Raw genomic sequence first — 24,010 nt, 5'->3', positions numbered from 1 at the left:
CTTAAAAAACTATTTATCTGTTAAACTATTATCTGTAAAACTATTATCTTTTTCCCCATCTTTATTTTATAAAAGGTCTCTTTGGACAAAAGGAACAAATAATTCCACTGGATCATTTTCTTTGACTATCTGCATGTCTGTATTTTTTCATTAGTAAATGTATCATTTTAAGTATAAATAATTAGGTTTTATATATTCTTGTTCCAAACTTAGCTAATCCTTACTTACATTAAAAAAATAAACTGAAATACAGTTGTGTTTCTCCTAACATTGAATAATGAAAACAATACTTAAAAGCATCATTGCTTGCACATGTACATAAAAAGATGTTCTTGCCTTTGGTTGTATCATTAGCTAAAGATCAATATCCTATGAAATATATTTTCTTTCATGTTGGAAGTTATTTTCTGCAATAATTCACTGCTATTGAGTTTGCAATAAAGCTATATATTTCTTGAGTTTTACAGATTTCACATTTATCTAACTGCACTAGCAAAAATAAAAACTAATAGACATTTTAATTCTACTATATCTTGAAGGCTAACCCTTCCTCATTAAATAATGCATCTCTAAATTGCAATTCCATACTGAGTGATTTTTATTAGATATGTTCCTTAAGAACGTGTCAACAAATTTTTCATTCCCTAGTCATCTAAATTTTTTTTTCAAATAAGAAGAAATTGCCCCCATTGGTACACAGTAATAACCATTATGTTGATGCAAACTTTGATATGAAGAGTGCATAGACTGGTGAACCCCTGGGTCCACTTTGGAAGGCTGCTGAGTTAACAGAGTCTGCTAAGTTAGACCTTCCTCCCATGTAATTGGAATTGGCCTTCAAAGCCCCATATGGACTCATAAGTGGTATAGAATGAGTACCTAAACTTAAGCCATTATCTAGTATTCTCTTCAAAGAATAAAGTATTTCTGTTCTTATGTGAGAGGGATTAATAATGTTAGTTAACCTTGGGAGAGGAAACTTCTATTTCCTCCTTTCAAAGGAAAACATTTCTATGGACTTATCTAGTTTTGAAAAAAAGTAGTTCAACTGTATCTTGCTGGAAAGGATCAGCAGATTGAGACCTCTTGACATTGAGAGACCCTTTGGAATCTGAAGGATGTGATTCCCTCAGGTACTGAGTTTGATTAAAGGAAAGCACAAAATGGATTTGGGTGAGGTGAATGTTAAATTTCTCCTCATATAAAAATGAAGTAAGAGGGAAATTTGTGTAGTGCATTATAAATATTTCACCATGTATGTGATAGAATTATATCACAGCCCCTTTTACTCCTTTCAGAGAGAGATTTTTTTTTTTTCTTCTTAAGCACCAGTTTATGGGCAAAAGCACTCAGATCTGAGCAAATATTTCTCACATTTCTGGCTCATATCTATGGGATGTGCTATGTCGTATATAAAGGGGCATGTGCCAGGAATCACTGCGCGAAATCACTCTCCATCTGCTGCCCAGCAGCTCTGCTCCAGGTAGAACTTTATTACCGTTAGCCCTCTGCCAGTATTAGCACCTGGATGCAGTTTAACTTCAGTCACTAGACCGCATTTTAGGCAGAAACCTGACAGGAAGGAAAAACAGATTGTGGGGAAGTACAAAGTATTTTACTTTACTTTTATGCTTAGGAGGCTGGTGACTATAAGCTTGCTGAGAATTTGACCTACAATATAAACACAGGATTTTTGTAGTTCTTGTCCATGTAGCAGCCACACTCCAGAAAAAAAATCTCATTATATGACATTTGCAGGAGATTGCTCAGCTCTCTGCAGTTGATAGTTGTTGAGCAATAAAATGGTTCCCTAAGGACTGTTTGCAGACTTGACTGGGGTCAGTCTGGAGCTGACCCTGGTGAGCTTAGTCAGGTTGAGTGCTCTCCTGTGCTCCATTATAAATGGTCTCAGCTTTGGGAGTTCAACCTTCCAATGCAACTCCTTTCAAGATACATATGCATAATGCTACTTATTTGCTGTAAACAGTTTTTCTTTTTGTTAGCTAGGAACACACATTAAACCAAACATTTGAGTTGATGGTCCTAAGGAGGTGATTTGACATTAAGTGAGGCTTTCTGTATGGGTGACTCTTTTTGACAAGAATTTACAGAATGGGTGTGAGTTTGCTCCATAATATTTACACACATGAAATAATACCTTTTTTTTTTTTTAATCTAAACTTGATGGTGAAAGCTAGTAGTAAATTTTCAGGATTTCTCTCTCTCTCTCTTTGTTTTGGTATCCATTTTCTATTTCTGCTATAACAAATTACCACAAACTAGGCAATTTATAACAACAACAAAAATTATTATCTCACAATTCTAGAGGTCAGAGTCCCAACACAGGTTTCATGGGTCTAAAATCAGGTGTTGACAGGGCTTCATTCTTTCTGGAGGTTATTGGGGAATAGTTTTTCCACACCTTTTCCAGATTTTGGAAACTGCAGGCATACTTTGGCCTGTAATCCTTCTCCATGTCCAAAACCAATGACAGGTTGAGTTCTTTTCACAACCCTTAGTTCTGACTTCCTCTGCTTCCCTTTTTGACTTTTGAGAAGACTGTGATTTCACTGGCTCCACTAGGATAGTCCAGGATAATCTCCTAATTTTAAATTCAACTGGTTAACAACCTTAAATTCTATCTGCAACCTTAATTCCCCTATGCCATGTAAAGCTAAATATTCAAAGTTACCAGAAATCTGAACACAGGCATTTCTGGGAAGGGAGACAATTTTCTGCCTACAACAAGGTATGTGGATAGGCTTAAGTGGTTGATGTTACTACCAGTATTGTTTCTTGCTTCTGCCATTTGAGAATGTTTTCCATCTGTTGGGCACTGAGCTCTCCACTTGCTCTTTCACTAGGCTTCATGACATGTTCTCTTGGGCAGGCACACATCATCTTCCCCTGTGAAGGGCACCATCTTTGGAGCACTTTGTGATAGAGTCTCAGTTCCTGTCAATGACAGAATCGTGGGCCATTTGCCCCAGTCTTGGAGTTATCTGGTCTTCTAGTACCTGGTCAAAGTAATAGCCTTCTAGGAGCTGATCATTTCTCCCCTTCCACCCAAGTCACCAGCCTCTCTTCTACTTGCCCTCATCCTCCTACAGGAGCTTCATTCTTTAATCGAGTTCATCTTAATTCTTTAATAAAGTTCATCAAAGGCAGGGGTACTTGGGTGGCTCAGTCAGTTAAGCATCTGCCTTCAGTTTGGTCATGATCCTGGGGTCCTGGGTTTGAGCCCTGTGTTGGGTTCCCTGCTCAGCAGGGAGTTTGCCACTCCCTCTCCTTCTGCCCCTCCCCCACTCATTCTCTCTTGCTTACTCTCTTGAATGAATAAATAAAATCTTTAAAAAATCTTCAAGGCAAAAGGTGATATTGGGAGATGATCTCCATGGTTCTTTAAACCAGAGTGGACAGAAGACCTTGATTTTAGAACAATAAGGTTCAGTTGTTGTTCTAGGAAGAAAAATATATGAAAAGGAAATTTCTTTTTTAAAATTTCCTCTCCTTTCCTTACTCTACTTTTTCTCCCTCTTTCTGGTTCCTTTCAGAAATTTTTGTCTTTGACTAGTTTCTGCTACATAGAGAGGAGAAGGAAGCTATCCTTGAATAGATGATTTATTCTTATTTTATTTATGCTTATATTATATTAATGACATACATACTTCCAAAATTGTTTTCACCTACATGTCGTAGTTCTTTTCTCTGGAAGTTAATAGTTTATTTATTGTGAAGAATGGTGGGAATATAAATATCTTTTGTTTCCTGTAGTAGATGTAATGAAAAAAAAAAGTGAAAAATTACTAGATACACACATTGAAAGGGTGTATAGTAATAAGGCAGTGGAAAAAGTAAGGGCATAAAGTCTTTTGAGGTCTGTTATGATCAACTTACACCACAATGAGGTAGGTATTGAATATAGAGTAGTATGGAACAAAAATAGACTGATATGGTTAGTGAGAATGACACTAAAAATGTTACTTTAAAAAAGAAAAAGAAAAAAGAGGGAAAATAGGGAAGAATTCAAGAGGGAAAAGATAGACAAGAGAGAAAAGAAAAGAACAAAAAAAGGAAAGAAAAGAAGAAAAAAGAAGGTGAAAGAAAAGGAAGTCCTAAAGTCAAAAGATGTTTTCACAAGAATACGTTTGTCTTTAAAAAGGACACTTTAAAAAAAAATATGAAATAAACTTGCGCCATCAAATATTGCTGACATGACCACATTCCAGGATAAGTTTAGAGAAGTAATATCAAGGAGGAAACACAAAATGAAGCAAAGTAGTGGCATCCATATGAAATTGATTAGTGCATTATTTAATGCACAGCTCAGGCAATTGCTACACCGCACAGCACAAGGAAATCCATCGTGCAGTCACCGCACTACATATAAATTTAAAATTGAGCTGAGATTCAATTTTGAGATACCGAAGATGCTTTTAGTAGTGATTTGCTTTAGTAGTATTGCCTTAGGATATTATATTTTAAATATAATAATTACTCTGCAAAATTTATAGCTATGACCAAATTATTTTTCTTGTCTTTTGCCTTTTTCCTTTCTTAGTGATCTGTAATTGTCTGTGCAGTGGTTCAACCTGAGACATTATGCTGTATAATGGAAAAAGATTTTGATGTTGACATTGCTTTCCTGGTATCAATGGGGAATTAGCGACCTAGCTTTCTATCTCCTGGATACCTCCTGAATTACTCCTTTTTTATAATGTCACTTAAAAATCATGACCTTGTTCTCTGACGATTCTGTTACTTTAAGTATTGTGCTTAAAAGTACAATGTGAAAAAGTAAAACAACCTTTTTTAAAATACTTAATTTTGGGGACACCTTTGTGGCTCAGTCCAGTAAGCATCTGCCTTCAGCTCAGGTCATGATCCCAGTGTTCTGGGATCGAGTCCTGAATTGGGCTCCCTGCTCAGCGGAGGCCTGCTTCTTCCTCTGCCTCTCCCCCTACTAGTATTTTCTCTCTCTGTCTGACAGATAAATAAATAAAATCTTAAAAAAAAAAAGACTTACTTTTTCTGTTATTACATATAAAGAAAATAAATTTTACAAGTCTATAATTACAGGACATGACAAACAGTATCTTTCAAGTTAAACAAAAAATATAATTGTCTGCTAGATATCTATCATTTTCCTTGCTCTACAGAAGAGTAACATCTTTTTTCACTGCTGCTATATACCCCAATCTCCTAGAAGATTACTTGGCACTTAATATGTTGTCAAAAGTATATTTGAATATGATATATAATATTTTATGGTGGCTCCACACTAATAAATAAGCACGTATTTTTTTAAAGATTTTTTATTTACTTATTTGACAGAGATCACAAGTAGAAAGGCAGAGAGCGAGAGAGAGGAGGAAGCAGGCTCCTCGCTGAGCAGAGAGCCTGATGCAGGACTCGATCCCAGGACCCTGGGATCATGACCTGGGCTGAAGGCAGAGGCTTTACCCCACTGAGCCACCCAGGTACCCCAGCATGTATTTTCTTTTATCTACATGTAAAAATCATGGAGAAAATAGAGAGCTGACATCTCACTAATACAATTAAATTCACTCTTTAAATGTATTTATAAATCCCAAAAGAATATGGATTGAATATTGTTAAAATATAATATCTGATGTTATGCAAGGGGAAAGCTTTCCAGAGATCTATGTGCTTGTGAACAGAAGATTGGTCCAAAGGAATAAACAACCCTCAAAGACACAGTGAACAAGGCAAATTTGCATTCAGGGATGAGGAGTTTGTATTGAGGAATTCTAATGTCTGGCCAGCACTCTCTGGACAAGTCTATCTCACAAACTCGGGCAAAGATTTTCAGTTGTAGAACCTAACAAGGATTTCCCTTCCTTTCCATTCATTAATTCTTAGGCTTCCAAATGAAATGGTGAATAAGGCACAGTCCTTGAATTGGAGGAGTGGAAGCTATGGTGCCAAATAGAAAAAGGAAACACACAGTAGGGCTGCATTGAGCATGAATGGTGAGCTAGAGGGAATGCAAAGAAACAATTTTGAGGAGCACTGAGAATAGGGCACCAAGTTTTATGGAAGTTGATTTCCTATGTCAGTGAAACAATGGCATCAACTCTGTTTCACACTGAAAATCTGAGGCAGAACGCTAGTTTTTTGTTGTTGTTGTTGTTTGTTTGTTTGTTTGTTTTCAGAATCAAATGTTATAACTCTGTGTGTAAATACTTGAAAGAGATTCAGTTTTGGGACACCTGGGTGGCTCCATCATTAATGTTTGCCTTCAGTTCAGGTCATGATCCCAGCGTCCTGGGTTTGAGCCCTGCATTGTTGGGCTCCCTGCTCAGAGGGAGCCTGCTTCTCCCTCTCCCTCTGCTGCTTTCTCTTGCTCTAACAAATAAATAAAATTAAAAAAAAAAAAAGGAAAGAAATTCAGTTTTTTTCTAGGTTCCATCATACCTTATCATCATTCTGGGAGATTGGAATTGAATATAGACAGTAAAATACCATGGATTATTTTTGTCTTTGTCTTTGCCACTTCTAAAATCATGTTTCCTAAAAATACCCCATATAATCTAAATCAATTATGTTTATCATAAAAAGCCTTTTTTGTTTGTATTTTTAAAAATCTGAACAGCCATGATAATTAGAGTTTCCTAAAGTTACATTTTCCTTCTAGTTCCTGTCTTCTGTTTAGACTCCAAAACATTCCTATTCTATGCTCTCCCATTATTTCTGTTCTTGTCTGCTTCTCTCCTCTATTGTCATGCATGTGCTCTCCCTTTCTGATGCCTGCAGCCTGATTTTCCTTTGCGCCTTTTCTGCCTTACCCTAATTCTCTCTGACATACAATTCCTTGTCACTCACACTCTTATAGATACATTATCTTTTTAAATAGCTTGTCTCTTAAAGTTCCTCTCTTCACATTTCTTCTCTGTCACTGCCTACCTATCCTCACTTATTATCTGCCTCTCATACTTATTCCCAGGCTAATGTCTAAATCAACAAAGCCAAACATGCTTACATTCAAAAAGTCAGCTTTGCCAATGCACCAGATTTCAACTGCACAGCCCTGTCACCAAGTGGTGACCTAGAAAAACACAATTTTCTACAGCATTAAGAAAGTACTCAATGAATCTCAACACTGACCCTGTCTCTCACTTAAGTACACACACACATACACAGACCCACACCACAATCACAGAAATAACCTGTACACACACTCACACCCACATACACACACATCTTTCCCAGTGCTGGTTAGCTCCATTGTTCTAAGGACAACTACTTGCGGGGAATTAAAGTGTTAGTGGCACTAGGAGAACAGAGGACACATGACAGAGCCTAGATTGTAGTGCACAATACATTGAATAATACTGGGGATCCTATTAGTTTGTGAGTCAAATATCCTCAGGGAGAAGATGAGTGAATAGGATTTCTGTGTGACAATGGAATCAAGAGTTAAGGGGAAGTGGAATGGAAATGCTTATTCATATATTTTATATCACTCTTTCTTTTAAAAATACAAGAAAGTATCATCAAACTTTATCTGGAATTATTTGAAGAGAGATTGCAAGAATTTTCTGCAGGCAAAAGTTCAAAGTGCAACATACGGTTTACAACAAACTAACACATATTTCCTCAAGATAAATTTTAAAATAACATTGTCATTGATTATCTCTACTGAGAAATATGGTGCTTTTTATTGTGTTCCCTTATAAATAAATGTTTGGAGGAAACATATCTCACCACATTCTACATGAGATTCAGAATTAGCTAAGAGAAAGCGATGTAGTTACTTAGGGTTACCCTTTCACCATACTAGAACAATAAAAGTAAAACTAGATAAGCAGTTAAGTCTAACAGGGAAAATAAGGCTGTCTACATACAAATTAATGTAAGTTGAAACAAAAACTTACTATTCTGGTACACACTTGAAAAATAAGCACAAACTTAATTTTTTTTCTAATTTTCATAAATTCTGAGTAATATATCATAGCAAGATGAATACTATCCATCAACTGCAGATTGCTGAAAGAATCTGATATTGTTCAAAAAACAGCTTGGAGTACCATTAAATAGATTTTGTATCTTCAGGACTGATCATGCATTAGATCTCTTCTTGTATATTTTCTAGAGTAATTGGAAATGTTTACCTCACCTTGCAGTGATACAAGTGATAATTTTTTTTTCTATGTAGGATTTTTGTTGGCCCATGTGCTGAAGTTATTACATATATTATTTTATTAAAAATGTATTGTACTAAGGAAGAAGCAAGATGGTAGAGGAGTAGGAGACTGAAATATCATTAGATCCCAGGAGTCCAGCTAGAGAGTTATCAAACCATTCTGAATACTTACAGACTCAATAGGAGATAGAAGAGAAGAAGACAGCAATTCTAGGAACAAAAATGTGACCACTTTCTGCAAGGTAAGATGTGCAGAGAAGTGAATCCAAATTGACAGGAAGATAGACCACAGGGGGAGGTGCTGTCTCCCAACAAGTGAGAGAGCAGCAGAGTATAAAATCAGAACTTTTAGAAGTCTGCTCCACCAAGGGACATTGCTCCAGAGGCTAGTCAGGGGCTGGGGCCCTTATGAGGACAGTGTGGTCTCAGGATACATGGGGTCACAGAAAGACCAAGGGTGTCTGAGTATAGCCAAGCTGCCAGGTATTGGAGCGGGGAAGCCAGCTACAGAGACAGAGCCGAGGAGTGAGCTCTCAGCTCAGGGTTACCTTAAACCATGATCTGAGGCACAGTGAGACCACTGCTTTTCAAGCAGGGATCCCACAAGTGGCAGATATGGAGAGACCCCTTTCTTCCTTCTGTAGGAGGAGTGGCACAGGAGCATCAGCAGGAATCTGCTATGTTTGGAGACACCAAACAGGGCCATGTGCCAGAGTTAGAAATGCTTGGTTACAGGCCAGGTGAGCTCAGAGTGTGGCCGGACACCAGGGAGAAGGGAGGCAGTGACTGCTTTTCTCTGTGGGTGCACTGAGGAGTGGGGTCCTGAGCTCTCAGCTTCTCTGGGCTAGAGATTGGGAGGCTGCCATTTTCATTCCCATCCTCCAAATCTCTATGGAAGTCATTCAGGAAACAAATTACCAAGAGAAAATCTGAGCAGATTGCTTAGCTGGCCCCTGGCAAGGGTGGTGCAATTCCACCTCTGGCAAAAACATTTGAGAATCACTGTAACAGGCCCATCTTCCAGAAGATCAGCAAAAACATCCAGCCAAGACCAAGTTCACAGATCAATGAGAACTCTGGAACTCCACAGCTAGGAAAGCATCACATAGAATTCATGGTTTTTTACCATTGATTCTTTAATCTTTCTAAGTTAAATTTTTTTTAATTTTATTTTTTTCTTATTCTATTTTTAAAAAAAATTTCCTCTTTCCTCTTTTAAATTTTTTAGCTATTTTATCTTATCAGTACCTTTTAAAAAATCTTTTAAAATTTTCATTGTTATGGTCATATTTTATCTCTTCATTATATTTGATCTTATTTTTTATACACATATAGGTTTTTTTTCTTTTAAAAATTTGGGATACAACTTTTTCTAATAGATCAAAATATACGCTAAATCTAGTGCATGGCTTTGTTCTAGTCTCCAGCCTGATCACATTCTCTCCTTTTTTTTTTCCCAACCAACTTATCTTATCAATTCGTTTTTTAGAATATTTTTAAATTTTCATCTTTACAGTCATATTCTATCCCTTCATCATGTTTGCCCTTATTTGTGTATGTGTGTGTGTGTGTGTGTGTGTGTGTATGTTTTCTTTCTTTAAAATTTTGGGAGGTAGTTTCTTCTGGGAGACCAGAATACACCCAAAATCAAGTGGGTGGCTCTGTTCTATTCACCAGTGTGTATACACAAACACACACACACACACACATATATATGTATATATTTTCCCCCTTTCTTCTCCACCAGTTTTGGGTCTCTTCTGATTTGGTTAGTGTATATTTTTCTGGCATCTTTACCACCCTTTTAGTATTTTGTTCTCTCATTCATCCATTCTTATCTGGATAAAATGACAAGGCAGAAAAATTTGTCACAAAAAAAAAAAAAGAAGAAGAGGCAGTACGGAAGGCTATGGAACTAATCAATACAGACATTAGTAATATGTGATATATATATATATATATACACACACACACACACACACACACACACACACACACACACACACACATATATATGTATATATAATCTATCCTGGGTCACAAATCAGGTCACAACCAGTACCAAAATATTGGGATCACTCCCTATATATTTTCAAACCACAATGTTCTGAAACTAGAACTCAATCACAAGAGGAAAGTTGGAAAGAACTCAAATACATGGAGGATAAAGAGCATCCTACTAAAGAATGAATGGGTCAACCACAAAACTAAAGAAGAATTGAAAAAAATTCATAGAAACAAGTGAAAATGAAAACACAACTGCTCAAAATCTTTGGGACACAGCAAAGGCAGTCCTGAGAGGAAAGTATATAGTGATACAAGCCTTTCTCAAGAAACAAGAAAGGTCTCAAGTACACAATCTAATCCTACACCTAAAGGAGATAGAGAAAGAACAACAAAGAAAACCTATACCCAGCAGGGGAAAAGAAATCATAAAGATCAGAGCAGAAATCAATGAAATAGAAACCAAAAGACAGTAGAACACATCAATGAAACTAGGAGCTGGTTCTTTGAAAGAATTAATAAGATTAATAAACCCCCGGCCAGACTTATCAAAAAGAAAAGAGAAAGAACCCAAATAAATAAAATCATGAATGAAAGAGGAGAGATCACAACCAACACTAAAGGAATACAAACAATTATAAGAACATATTATGAGCAACTATGCATATGCAAATTTGACAATCTGGAAGAAATGGATGCATTCCTAGAGACATATAAATTACCAAAACTGAACCAGGAAGAAATAGAAAACCTGAACAGACCCATAACCACTAAGGAATTGAAGCAGTCATCAAAAATCTCCAAACAAACAAAAGCCCAGGGTCAGATGGCTTTCCAGGGGAATTCTACCAAACATTTAAAGAAGAATTAATACCTATCCTCCTGAAACTGTTCCAAAAAATAGAAATGGAAGGAAAAAATCCAAACTCGTTTTATGAGGCCAGCATTACATTGATCCCAAAACCAGACAAAGACCCCATCTAAAAAGGGAATTACAGACCAATTATCTTTGATGAACACAGATGCAAAAATCCTCACCAAAATACTGGCAAATAGGATCTAACAGTACATGGAAAGGATTATGCACCACGACCAAGTGGGATTTATTCCTCGGCTGCAAGCTTGGTTGAACATTAACAAATCAATTAATGTGATACAATACATTAATAAAAGAAAGAATAAGAACCATATGATACTCTCAATAGATGCTGAAAAAGCATTTGACAAAGTACAGCATCTCTTGATCAAAACTCTTCACAGTGTAGGCATAGAGGGTACATACCTCAATATCATAGAAGCCATCTATGAAAAACCCACAGCAAATATCATTCTCAATGGGGAACAACTGAGAGCTTTTCCCCTAAGGTCAGGAACACGGCAGGAATGTCCACTATTACCACTGCTATTCAACATAGTACTAGAAGTCCTAGCCTCAGCAATCAGACAACAAAAAGAAATAAAAGGCATCCAAATTGGCAAAGAAGAAGTCAAACTCTCACTCTTTGGAGATGAGATGATACTTTAAGGGGAAAACCCAAGACTCCATTCCAAAACTGCTAGAACTCATACAGGAATTCAGTAAAGTATCAGGAGATATCAATGCACTGAAATCAGTTGCATTTTTATATACCAATGACAAGACAAAGGAAAGAGAAATTAAGGAGTCAGTCCCATTTACAATTGTACCCCAAACCATAAGATACTTAGGAATAAACATAACCAAAGAGACAAAGAATCTGTACTCAGAAAACTATAGAGTATTCATGAAAGAAATTGAGGAAGACACAAAAAAATGGAAAAATGTTCCGTGCTCATGGATTGGAAGAACAAATATGGTGAAAATGTCTATGCTACCTAAAGCAATCTACATATTTAATGCAATGCCTATCAAAATACCATCAATTTTTTTTCAAAGAAATGGAACAAACAATCCTAAAATTTATATGTAACCAGAAAAGACCCTGAATTAGCCAGAGGAATGTTGGAAAAGAAAACCAAAGATGGTGGCATCACAATTCCAGACTTCAAGCTCTATTACAAATCTGTCATTATCAAGACGGTTTGGTACCAGCAAAAAAACAGACACATAAATCAATGCAACAGAATAGAGAGCCCAGAAATAGACCCTCAACTCTATAGTCAACTAATATTCGACAAAGGAGGAATGAATGTCCAATGGAAAAAAGACAGTCTCTTCAAAAAATGGTGTTGGGAAAACTGGACAGCCACATGAAGAAGAATGAAACTGGACCATTTTCTTACACTACACAGAAGAAATAGACTCAAAATGGATGAAAGACCTCAATGCGAGAAAGGAATCCATCAAAGTCCTTGAAGAGAACACAGGCAGCAACCTCATCAACCTCAGCTGCAACAAATTCTTTCTAGAAACATCACCAAAGGCAAGGGAAGCAAGGGCAAAAATGAACTATTGGGACTTCATCAAGATCAAAAGCTTTTGCACAACAGAGGAAATAGTCAACAAAACCAAAAGACAACTGACAGAATGGAGAAGATGTTCACAAATGCCATTATCAGATAAAGGGCTAGTATCCAAAATCTGTAAGGAACGTACCAAATTCAACACCCAAAGTACAAAGAATTCAATCAAGAAATGTGCAGAAGACATGAACAAAGAAGACATTCAGATGGCCAACATACACATGAAAAAGTGTTCAACATCACTCGCTATCAGGGAAATACAAATCAAAACCACAATGAGATACCACCTCACACAGTCAGAATGGTTAAAATTAACAGATGTTGGCAGGATGTGGGGAAAGGGGAACCCTCCTACACTGTTGGTGGGGATGCAAACTGATGCAGCCACTCTGGCAAACAGCATGGAGGTTCCTCAAAAAGTTGAAAATAGAGCTACCCTATGACCCAGCAATTGTACTACTGGGTATTTACTCTAAAGATACAAATGTAGTGATCCAAAGGGGCATGCGTTTACAGCACATCCACAATAGCCAAACTATGGAAAGTTCCTAGATACCTGTCAACAGATAAATGGATAAAGAAGAGGCGGTACATATATACAATGGAATACTATGCAGCCATCAAAAGAAATAAAACCTTGCCATTTACAACGATGTGGATGGAACTAGAGGGTATTATGCTAAGTGAAATAAGTCAATTAGAGAAAGAAAATTGTCATATGATCTCTCTGATATGAGGAATTTGAGAGGCAGGGCAAGGGATTGTAAGGGTAGGGAAGGAAAAAATGAAACAGGGATTGGGAGGGAGACAAACCATTAGAAACTCTTAATCTCACAAAACAAACTGAGGGTTGCTGTGGGGAAGGGGGTAGGGATAGGGTAGCTGGGTTTGGACATTGGGGAGGGTATGTGTTACGGTGACTGCTGTGAAATGTGTGAGACTGATGATTCACAGACCTGTACCCCTGGGGGCAAATAATACATTGTATGTTAATAAAATCTTATTGTACTGTATGTATCTGGAATTAATAATGATGCATTTTTAAAATATTTTATATGCAATGCTAGAATTATATTTCAATATCCCTGAATTATAAGTTTTTTTAAATTAAAATTTGTTTCCTTCTTATTCTGTGACTTCTGAGCATCGTATGATCATTCCTAGGTACAAATAAGATGTTTTTCAAACATCTTTTTAAGATTTTTCAGAATAATTCACATCATTATTATCTCTGTTCCTGCTTCTTCATCCTCTCCAGTGTGAAGATCCAATGTATCTCCTAGGTTCACCGTTCTGTTTTTTGTCCATAATGTATCCCCATGCAGCCTGAGCTCATCTTTGTAGAACGCAACTTCCAGTTTACTTCTTATGTTGTAACATTTGTGAAATCAGGTGCATCTTGTCACATATATGTGGTGATTCCTTTTCCCTTCAAGAAACTTATTAAATCAATGGTTCATCTTACATTAACTGTGTCTTAGAATCAAGGAAATGTGACATGGGATTTGCAGGCAGTTGCTTGACTCCTTTGGGAATAACTTTTCTCATTTTTTTCCAATATCTAGGCTTGTATTGAGGGTAACATGGTACAGAAAAGACTGAACTTTTTTTTTTCCAAGTTTTTATATCTCTGGCCACACTGGGGTTATCCTTAACCTCCTCTTCCTGCTCATTAATCTCCTTTTAATCATTCTCTCCATCATAGTCCTCTTCATCTACTTTTTGCAGAATCTTTTTAGTGGATCTTTTTAGAACTTATATTACTTTTTAGTCTTATGGAAAAATATATTCTGGAGATATTAAAAGCCCTGGGAATCTCAGTGAGAAAATATTATGGAAATGTGTTTTATATGGTGATGAAATAAATATGTTACTAGAAAAATATGTGTGGATGCCAAGAAGCAGAGTTTGTGTGAAGAAGGTGTTGCTCGGAGTCTAATTTTGGCTTTCTTAAAAGCAGGCAGATTGACACTAGACGTAGGTATTACATATAAGCTTTATGTTAGAGTCTCTGTCCTTTCCTCCCCTTGTCCACACACTGCTGACCTCAGGGCCACCCTCTGCCCTTCAAATACAATTTTGAAAGGTCTGGGTGTATATGAAGCAGGGAGTTGGGACTGAGAACATTTATAGATCAAGGGCTTTAAGAGGATCTCAAAGTGACCATACAGAGTGGTTCTCTCAGGAGACGCACCAGTTCACACCTATCATTCAAGCATAATTGTCTTTCTTTGTAAAGTAAGTTTTGTCTTCATCCACTTGGTAAAGCTGTACTCGCTGTTCCATGAAAGCAGCAAGTGATTTTGCCTGTTCCTAGAGCTCAGGGGAGGGAAAAAAAAAATTGTATCCAAGGAACTTACTTCCTATGTTTCAAGTTTGGAGTGATATTTACACTTCTCTGGGGCCTTTAATAATCACAAAACCTTACTACCCTCTGAGATACTTTTAGAATAGAAGATGCCAAAGACTTCCATAAATGAGTTAAAAGATGTGCATTTAATAAAAATAATTTTCACATAAGGAAACACACGAGGGAAATTATGCTGATCTAGTAAAAAAGGAAAAAAAAAAACCCTAGGAACTTGAGATAACTGAACATTCTATACATACTATGGCTCTGCCAATTATTTCCTTCCCCATTCTTTCTAATGAATCTCTCTTTCTCTCTCTCTCTCTCTCACACACACACACAATCACACAATGATGTATATAACATATCATATGATTCAGAAATTCCACTTCTAGGTATACATACAAAATAATTGGAAGAAAGGACACAGTGATATATTTGCACATGTATTTTCTTTTTCTTCTTTTTCTTTTTCCTTTTCTTTTTCTTTTTTGTTATGTTCAGGTAGCTACTGTATAGTATATAATTAGCCCTTGATGTGGTATTCAATTGTTCATTAGTTAAGTATAACATCTAGTGCTCATCACAGCATGTGCCCTCCTCAATACCCATCACCCTGTTTTCCCCCTCTCTGCCCCTACCCAACCCTCCTCCACACATGTTTATAGTATTATTCATAAGAGTCAAACTGTGGAAGGAGTCCAAGTGCCTATTGACTGATGAGTTGATAAACAAAATGTGGTATATACATACAACAGAATTTGTTTCAGGCTTAAGTAGGAAGAAAATTCTGACACATGTTACATGGCTGAATCCTGAAGAAATTATGCTAAGGAAAATAAGCCAGATACAAACATTAAAATATTGTGTAATTCTACTGATTACAATACCTAGGGCAGCCAAATTCATAGAGACAGAAAGTAGAATGCTGATTGCCAAGAACTGGGAGTAGTGTTGGATGGGAAGTTAATGTCTAATAGGTAAAGAGTTTCAGTTTGGAAAGATGGAAAAGTTCTGTAGATGGATGTTGGTGGTGATTGCATGATAATATGAATGTATTTAATGCCCCAGAATGGACACTAAAAAATAATTTAAATTGTAAATTTTATGTTATGAGCATTTAATCGCATTGTAATTTTTTTTTAAATTTGAGTATAATTGACACATAATGTTACATTAGTTTCAGGTGTACAACATAGTAGTTCCACAAATCTGTACATTATGCTATGCTCACTACAAGTGTAACTACCATCTGTCACCATGCAATGTCATTACAATATCGAGGGCTATATTCCTTATGCTGTGCATTTTATTTCTATGACTTCACTCCATAGCTGGAAGCCTGTGTGTGTCTCTTATTTCCCTTCACCCATTTTGCCCAATTGAAAAAAAAGAAAGAAAGAAAAGAAAAAGAAGGAAAGAGTGTTCATTTGCATCAAATGCTGTTCAGGCAATGTACACTGCAAAAACACACAAATTGCAATTGAATTTGGCAAAATGAAGGCTTTAACACATTCAGTAATATTACTATGGCATTGTATTTATACATATAAATTTATATTTAAATTACTGTGCAAGAATTTAAATAGTACACTTCTTAGCTACCCAAAATGTTTTCATTGGAGAGAGAGCTTATATAATTCTTTGTGTTCCCAATAATTTCTAACACAATGCAATGTATTTGGGTGGGGTTCAAAGTTATTTATAGAATTGATACCCACCAACAGAGAAAAATCAGTTTTAAAATCCACAAAAATATACTAATATAAAGAAATGATATGCCCCTGAAATGGAGCCTGATTTGTTAAATAATCCATGTTTTTCCTCACAAATCAAGTTGCCACTTTTCTTATACCTTAAAATTTCATTGGGGATTATGGGATTTTTCTATTTTCTGAATTTGTGCCATTGAACTACCTAGTAATATGACCCTGCCACACTATTTCATTTCAACTGCATAGCAGAGTTCCAGTGTGCTTTATTATCGTGGTTATTCTTACTACTTTTCTTTTTGAGATTTTTATTCTGGCTATACTTCATTGTTTATTTTTCCAGAGAAATTTATTTAGTGGTAAAAACGCTCTATAGTTAATTAACTTGAGATTATGTTCATTTATTAGTATTACTTCGGTGGATATTGGCATCTTTTTAGTGTTTGTCCAGAACATAGTACACTTTTCAAATTATTAATATCATGTCATCTTATAGATTTAGAAAGACACAGCTGTCTTCATATAGAATTCACTTGTTTCTTATTAATATTATTCTATCTTTGGAGTTCCTATGGTAATATACAAATGCATGTTTGTTTTTAATATGTGAAAACTATTGTTTTAACTAGTTGATTTTATAAGCAACCAGATTACTGGTTTTTCATATAAATAGTTTTTGTGACAACTGGGTAGTTTTTTGGAAGAATAAGTGTAGTTGGACCTATAGCTCTCATCTTACATTGGGCTAGTACCATATTAATCAAATGTTTTTGAATATGAAAACAAAAATTATAAGAGCATTTAAAAAGTCTGTAGGAAAATTATCCTTTAATTATTTTAAATATGTAGTATGTAAAGTCTTTATATCTTCAATGCAAACCCAGAAAATTAAAAAAAATTAATATCTTAAACTACATGAACAGACACATTCTGCAAAGTGAAAGATGAATTACCACAGAATAAAATTTTTTGCAATTTTTATCACAGAAAAAAGGACAATTTCCCCAATCTATAAAACATTTCTTCAAATAAAAAAAATCTAGCCGCCAATAGAAACATGTTGAAGAATATTAAGAATTAAGAGAAAAAATTCTAAATATATAATAAAAGTATTCAATATTTTAATTTAAGTAAATACATATTGAAATTGTAATTAGGTATAATACTCCTCTTTATTCAGTTTGTGGAGGAAAAGTTGCTCTTAAATATTATTGATGGGAGTATAAGTTAATATAATTTCTTTGTATGGCATTTCAGAAAATCAACCCAAACTATAATTGTACATTTCTTTGACCAGAACTTCCAATTGGAATTTTTATATGTTCTCTACTCATTATAACATTGATATAACACCTAAAGATTGAAAACAATATCAATGTATGGCATTATCTCTGATACATATATATATATATATATATATATTTTTAAAGATTGCAGAACACAGTGCGCACTATGCTACAACATGTGCAAAAAAGAGATAAGACAACATTTCTTTGAAATTAGATTTTTGTGTGTGTCATCTTTGCCTCTTTGAAAGCATATGTATGATTTCCTACTAGAACTGTAAATTGTTTATTTTGAACAGGGTCATATAATTCAGTGTGACCCCATTCTCTTTCATGGTAGCACTTCATTCTCTTCCCAGTTTAAGTCCCTCCAAATACTGTGGCAATCAGACTCTTATCAGGGAAGAGTCAACATATCACTACAAACTTGACCCCTGTTTCAAAGATATTTGTCTTGATCTGTCTCTAGATATCTTACTTTGAGGAATGTTCAGATTCTGTGATTTTTATAGTAATAACATGATGCCTGCATCCCTCACCATTGTCAAACTTCAGACAAAACCTCTAAATCTTATCACTCTTAAATATCAGCTATAAGAAGGGTAAATATAATTCATATAAATCGTGAAGGTCTGAACTCCATGGCCAAGTGTACAACATTACTTAATTTGGGAAAATAATGAGAAGACCATAAACCAGAGCAGATTTGCCTCTAGACAGCTGCTGCTTAAGCCAGAACACAAAATACTTCAACTTTTGCTAAATATACCCTTAACATATTCTTCCTCATGAGGTTTCATGAAATTTGATTTAAACAAACAGAAAAAGTTTAGCTTTTCTGCTTTTCTTCCTCCCTTGCTTGCAATGATAATGGTGGTGGTAGGTCCATCTCTTTCATTATGAATGGCCAAGTATTTCCCTTCACAAAAGTAGGAAGGTGATTATCTTTCCTCTGGAATTTGCTGAGTAATTAAATTGATAGTTGGATACAATAATTCCAGAATATAAAAAAAAGGTACACATGGCAAAAATGATAGATGGGAGTGCCTTTCTTATTTGAGCTGGATATGATGAGAGGTTTTCTTCTGTTGTAATAGGTGCAAGGAGTGTAGCTGAGCTTATCCTATCTTGCTTGGATAGCCAGAGCTGAACATAGCATATCAGACAAACAAATGGCCGTAAGTAGCAAGAAGACATGGTATAGATCTTCACCGTTGGGCTGAGGACTGTGAAAAAGGACATGTCCTGCCAACATGATTTGATCAAAGGAATTTTGGAAACATATCCCTGGTGACACCCAAAATCATCCAATGTGCCAAAATAAAGTACAAATCAAATGATATCTGAATTCTAAAGAGGTGGTCATGGGCCAAACCGGACTTCTCTGGTTTTCACACAATTTTTGCATTCTGAGAAGCTTTCAAGCTGCTTCCAACTGGATGTAGAATTCCTGATATTGAGATTATAAACTAGTTGGTTAGTAATTTTTTAAAATAATTTATTTATTTATCTGAGAGAGAGAGAGCACACACAAGTGACAGGGAGGGGTGAAAGGAGAAGGAGAAGTAGACTCACTGCTGAGCAAGGAGCATGATGCTGGGCTCCATTTCAGGGCCCCAGGGCCCTGGGATCATGACCTGAGCCAAAGGAAACCACTTAACCTACTGAGCCACCCAGGCACCCCAAAGGATAGTAATATTTAAAGTGCTGGTTTATAAAATTCTCTGAATAAGAAAGACTAGGACAAAATTAAGATTTTTTTTTTCCTAGCATCTAAGCAGACTAGTGGGATTTAAGGCCAAGAAGAAATTGTTCATGCAGTTTTGAAACTGTATGTAACTGTTTAGTACAACTGATACAATTATATTACCCAAAATTAGCTATTTGCTATTTTTGTTGGGTTTTGTATTCAGATGTATGAAAAGAAAGGCCATAGGCACCCCAATGTTAATAGCAGCAATGTCCACAATAGCTAAACTGTGGAAAAAGCCGAGATGCCCTTCAACAGATGAATGGGTAAAGAAGATGTGGTCCATATATACAATGGAATATTACTCAGCCATCAGAAAAGATGATTACCCAACTTTTGGATTGGAGGAGACTGGATGGGACTGGAAGAGACCAGGCTAAGTGAAATAAGTCAAACAGAGAAAGTCAATTATTATATGGTTTCACTTATTTGTGGAACATAAGGAATAGCATGGAAGACATTAGAAGAAAGAAAAGAAAAATGAAGAGGGTGAAATTGGAGTGGGAGACAAACCATGAGAGACTATGGATTCCAGGAAACAAACTGAGGGTTTTAAAAGGGGGTGGTGTGGGGGAATAGGTGATCCTGGTGATGGGTATTAAGGAGGGCATGGATTGCATGGAGCACTGGGTGTTATATGCAAACAATGAATCATGGAACAGTACATCAAAACCTGATGATGTACTGTATGTTGACTAACATAACACAATTAAAAAAAATAAAAAGATCTGTACTCGAGGAACTACAGAACACTCCTAAAAGAAATTGAAGAAGACACAAAAAGATGGAAGACCATTCCATGCTCTTGGATGGGAAGAATAAACATCGTTAAAATGTCTATACTGCCCAGAGCAATCTATACTTTTAATGCCATTCCAATCAAAATTCCACCAGTATTTTTCAAAGAGCTGGAGCAAATAATACTAAAATTTGTATGGAATCAGAAGAGACCCCGAATTGCTAAGGAAATGTTGAAAAACAAAAATAAAACTGGTGGCATCACGTTACCTGATTTCAAGCTTTACTACAAAGCTGTGATCACCAAGACAGCATGGTACTGGCATAAAAACAGACACATGGACCAGTGGAACAGAGTAGAGAGCCCAGATATGGACCCTCAACTCTATGGTCAAATAATCTTTGACAAAACAGGAAAAAATATCCAGTGGAAAAAAGACAGTCTCTTCAATAAATGGTGCTGGGAAAACTGGACAGCTATATGTAGAAGAATGAAACTTGACCATTCTCTTACACCGTACACAAAGATAAACTCGAAATGGATAAAAGACCTCAACGTGAGACAGGAATCCATCAGAATCCTCGAGGAGAACATAGGGAGTAACCTCTTTGATATCAGCCACAGCAACTTCTTTCAAGATATGTCTCCAAAGGCGAAGGAAACAAAGGCAAAGATGAACTTCTGGGACCTCATCAAGATAAAAAGCTTCTGCACAGCAAAAGAAACAGTCATCAAAACAAAGAGGCAACCCACGGAATGGGAGAAGATATTTGCAAATGACAGTACAGATAAAAGGTTGATATCCAGGATCTATAAAGAACTCCTCAAACCCAACACACACAAAACAGATAATCATATTAAAAAATGGGCAGAAGATATGAACAGACACTTCTCCAAGGAAGACATACAAATGGCTACCAGACACATGAAAAAATGTTCATCATCACTAGCCATCAGGGAGATTCAAATCAAAACCACATTGAGATACCACCTTACACCAGTTAGAATGGCCAAAATTAGCAAGACAGGAAACAACGTGTGTTGGAGAGGATGTGGAGAAAGGGGAACCCTCTTACACTGTTGGTGGGAATGCAAACTGGTGCAGCCACTTTGGAGAACAGTGTGGAGATTCCTCAGGAAATTAAAAATAGATCTTCCCTATGACCCTGCAATTGCACTGCTGGGTATTTACCCCAAAGATACAGATGTAGTGAAAAGAAGGGCCATCTGTACCCCAATGTTTATAGCAGCAATGGCCACGGTCGCCAAACTGTGGAAAGAACCAAGATGCCCTTCAACAGATGAATGGATAAGGAAGATGTGGTCCATATACACTATGGAGTATTATGCCTCCATCAGAAAGGACGAATACCCAACTTTTGTAGCAACATGGACAGGACTGGAAGAGATTATGCTGAGTGAAATAAGTCAAACAGAGAAAGTCAAGTATCATATGGTTTCACTTATTGGTGGAGCATAACAAATAATATAGAGGACAAGGGTAGATGGAGAGGAGAAGGGAGTTGAGGGAAATTGGAAGGGGAGGTGAACCATGAGAGACTATGGACTCTGAAAAACAACCTGAGGGTTTTGAAGGGGCGGGGTGGGAGGGTGGGGGAACCAGGTGGTGGGTATTAGGGAGGGCACAGATTGCATGGAGCACTGGGTGTGGTGAAAAAACAATGAATACTGTTACGCTGAAAATAAATAAAAAATTAAAAAAAAAATAAAATAAACAGAATTAGTAATTTAAAAAAAATAATTTCTATGGCTATGGGAAGTAAACCCTGAGTAACTTTGACAGGTCCCATGCTTTCTGGGTTTTCTAGGTGATGCTGCTCTGAAAGACAATATTTTGAGCCACAGTCACAATCTTCCTGGGTAGTGCCATCTTAGAGCAGTTCTCTGGACAAGATATTGGTCTAATCATAAGAACTCTCTGTGGACATCTTTTTGGAATAGTTGAGCATTTTTTTAATCAAAAGGCTTTCATGACAATTAATTTTATATAGTCATAAAATAGCAATCTGTCTACAAATAAACAAATAAAATTATTTACATTGATAGCTGATCAAACATCATGGAAGTGGCAGATACATGGGAGGGGAGTACTTTTTTGGAAAAAGATCTGTAAGTTCATGTGTAGTAGAATTCAAATCATTATAATATGCCTTTATATGCCATTAAAAATCAAGAATGAAGGAGACCAGAAAGAATAAAAGATTATTAAAAGAGATAGAAGTTATATTGAATTAAAATCACTCAAATGATAATAATGTTTTCTACATTTATAGAGGCATGATTTATTACCAAGCCTTAATTATCATTTTCAGGAGTCTAATCATGCTACCAAGTACATTCTGATTTATTTAAATTGATAAAATGAACAGTAATAACTGAAGTGCCAAGTAGCAACAAACAAATTTCAAAATAAGAAAAATCCATTTAACCTGCACTAATTAGAAGATAGAGGAAACATGTTTTCACTAGAGCGTCACTAGTAGGAAACCTCTGAACTAGCAAAGTATGTCTTGGTTTATGGATATATCCACCAGTGCCTGTTCTCCTGTGGAAATTAAGTATAGACACTTGCAGTCACATTATCATGTGCTAGCTAAGAAGGTAAAACATAAGAAGTCAAGTCCAGAGGCAAAGGAAGATTTTAGTTTCCTTGAAATTATCAAAGCCAATTAAGATGAATGAGTCAAAATTTTAAGACTTCAGTGGTTCACTGATTTATTTATTTTTTCCTCACTTTGAAATGATTCAGTGACTGGCAAATTTATTTGTAGAGGTGATGGGGGGGATGGCAGAAAATGTGGAGCTATTTTTATTAGTTTAACAAATCCTTGCCAATGATTAAGTTTCAGTGGAACCATTGGAACAACCACTATACAATTAAAATAATCTTTGAGCAAGTTTCATGCTAATCCTGAAGTGTTAAATTATAATAACCATATTTATTTTTAAACAAAGAAACGGGAAGAAGGAGGCTAGTGACTCAGACCTAATTATGAATTATCAGCTTGGATAATGCTAAATTTTAACCACTATTGGAATTATGTGGTGACCTCTCATGATTAGAGCAACACAATGACAAAGATACACTTGCTCGTTTTTATTGAAATATTGGAAATAATTCTATGGTCTGTTCTCCCATTTTAAAATATATCATTATTTTAATTCTTAACCTTTCTTTGAAAACCTATTACCATGCATAAGTCATATGCATCAGTTTTAGTTATGATAGTAGTGAATTCTCTGAAAAGAGGTCTCTGAGAATGTAACTAATTCTGTTCACAATGTCCATAATCTCAGAGTTTTACAATGTCATATTAAGATAAGAAAAATACTGAAATTATGAAATAGAAATTAAATGTATAAATCAGGCTGAAGTTTTTTTTTAAGCTGTTTTTAAAAGAAAACAAATTAAATGATTTTAATTGTAGTTATTTAAGAGCTTTAGGTTCTTTTATGTTTTTGGTCTGGTTGTAGTGGAAGTTTGTCTCTTGCCTAAATTATACAGAAGAAAAATAATATCAAGGTTATAAATGGAATGA

This window comes from Martes martes (genome assembly GCF_963455335.1).
Source record: "Martes martes genome assembly, chromosome: 7".
NCBI lineage: Eukaryota > Metazoa > Chordata > Mammalia > Carnivora > Mustelidae > Martes > Martes martes.
The sequence above is the reverse complement of the archived record's forward strand: the minus strand, read 5'-3'. Positions refer to the sequence as shown.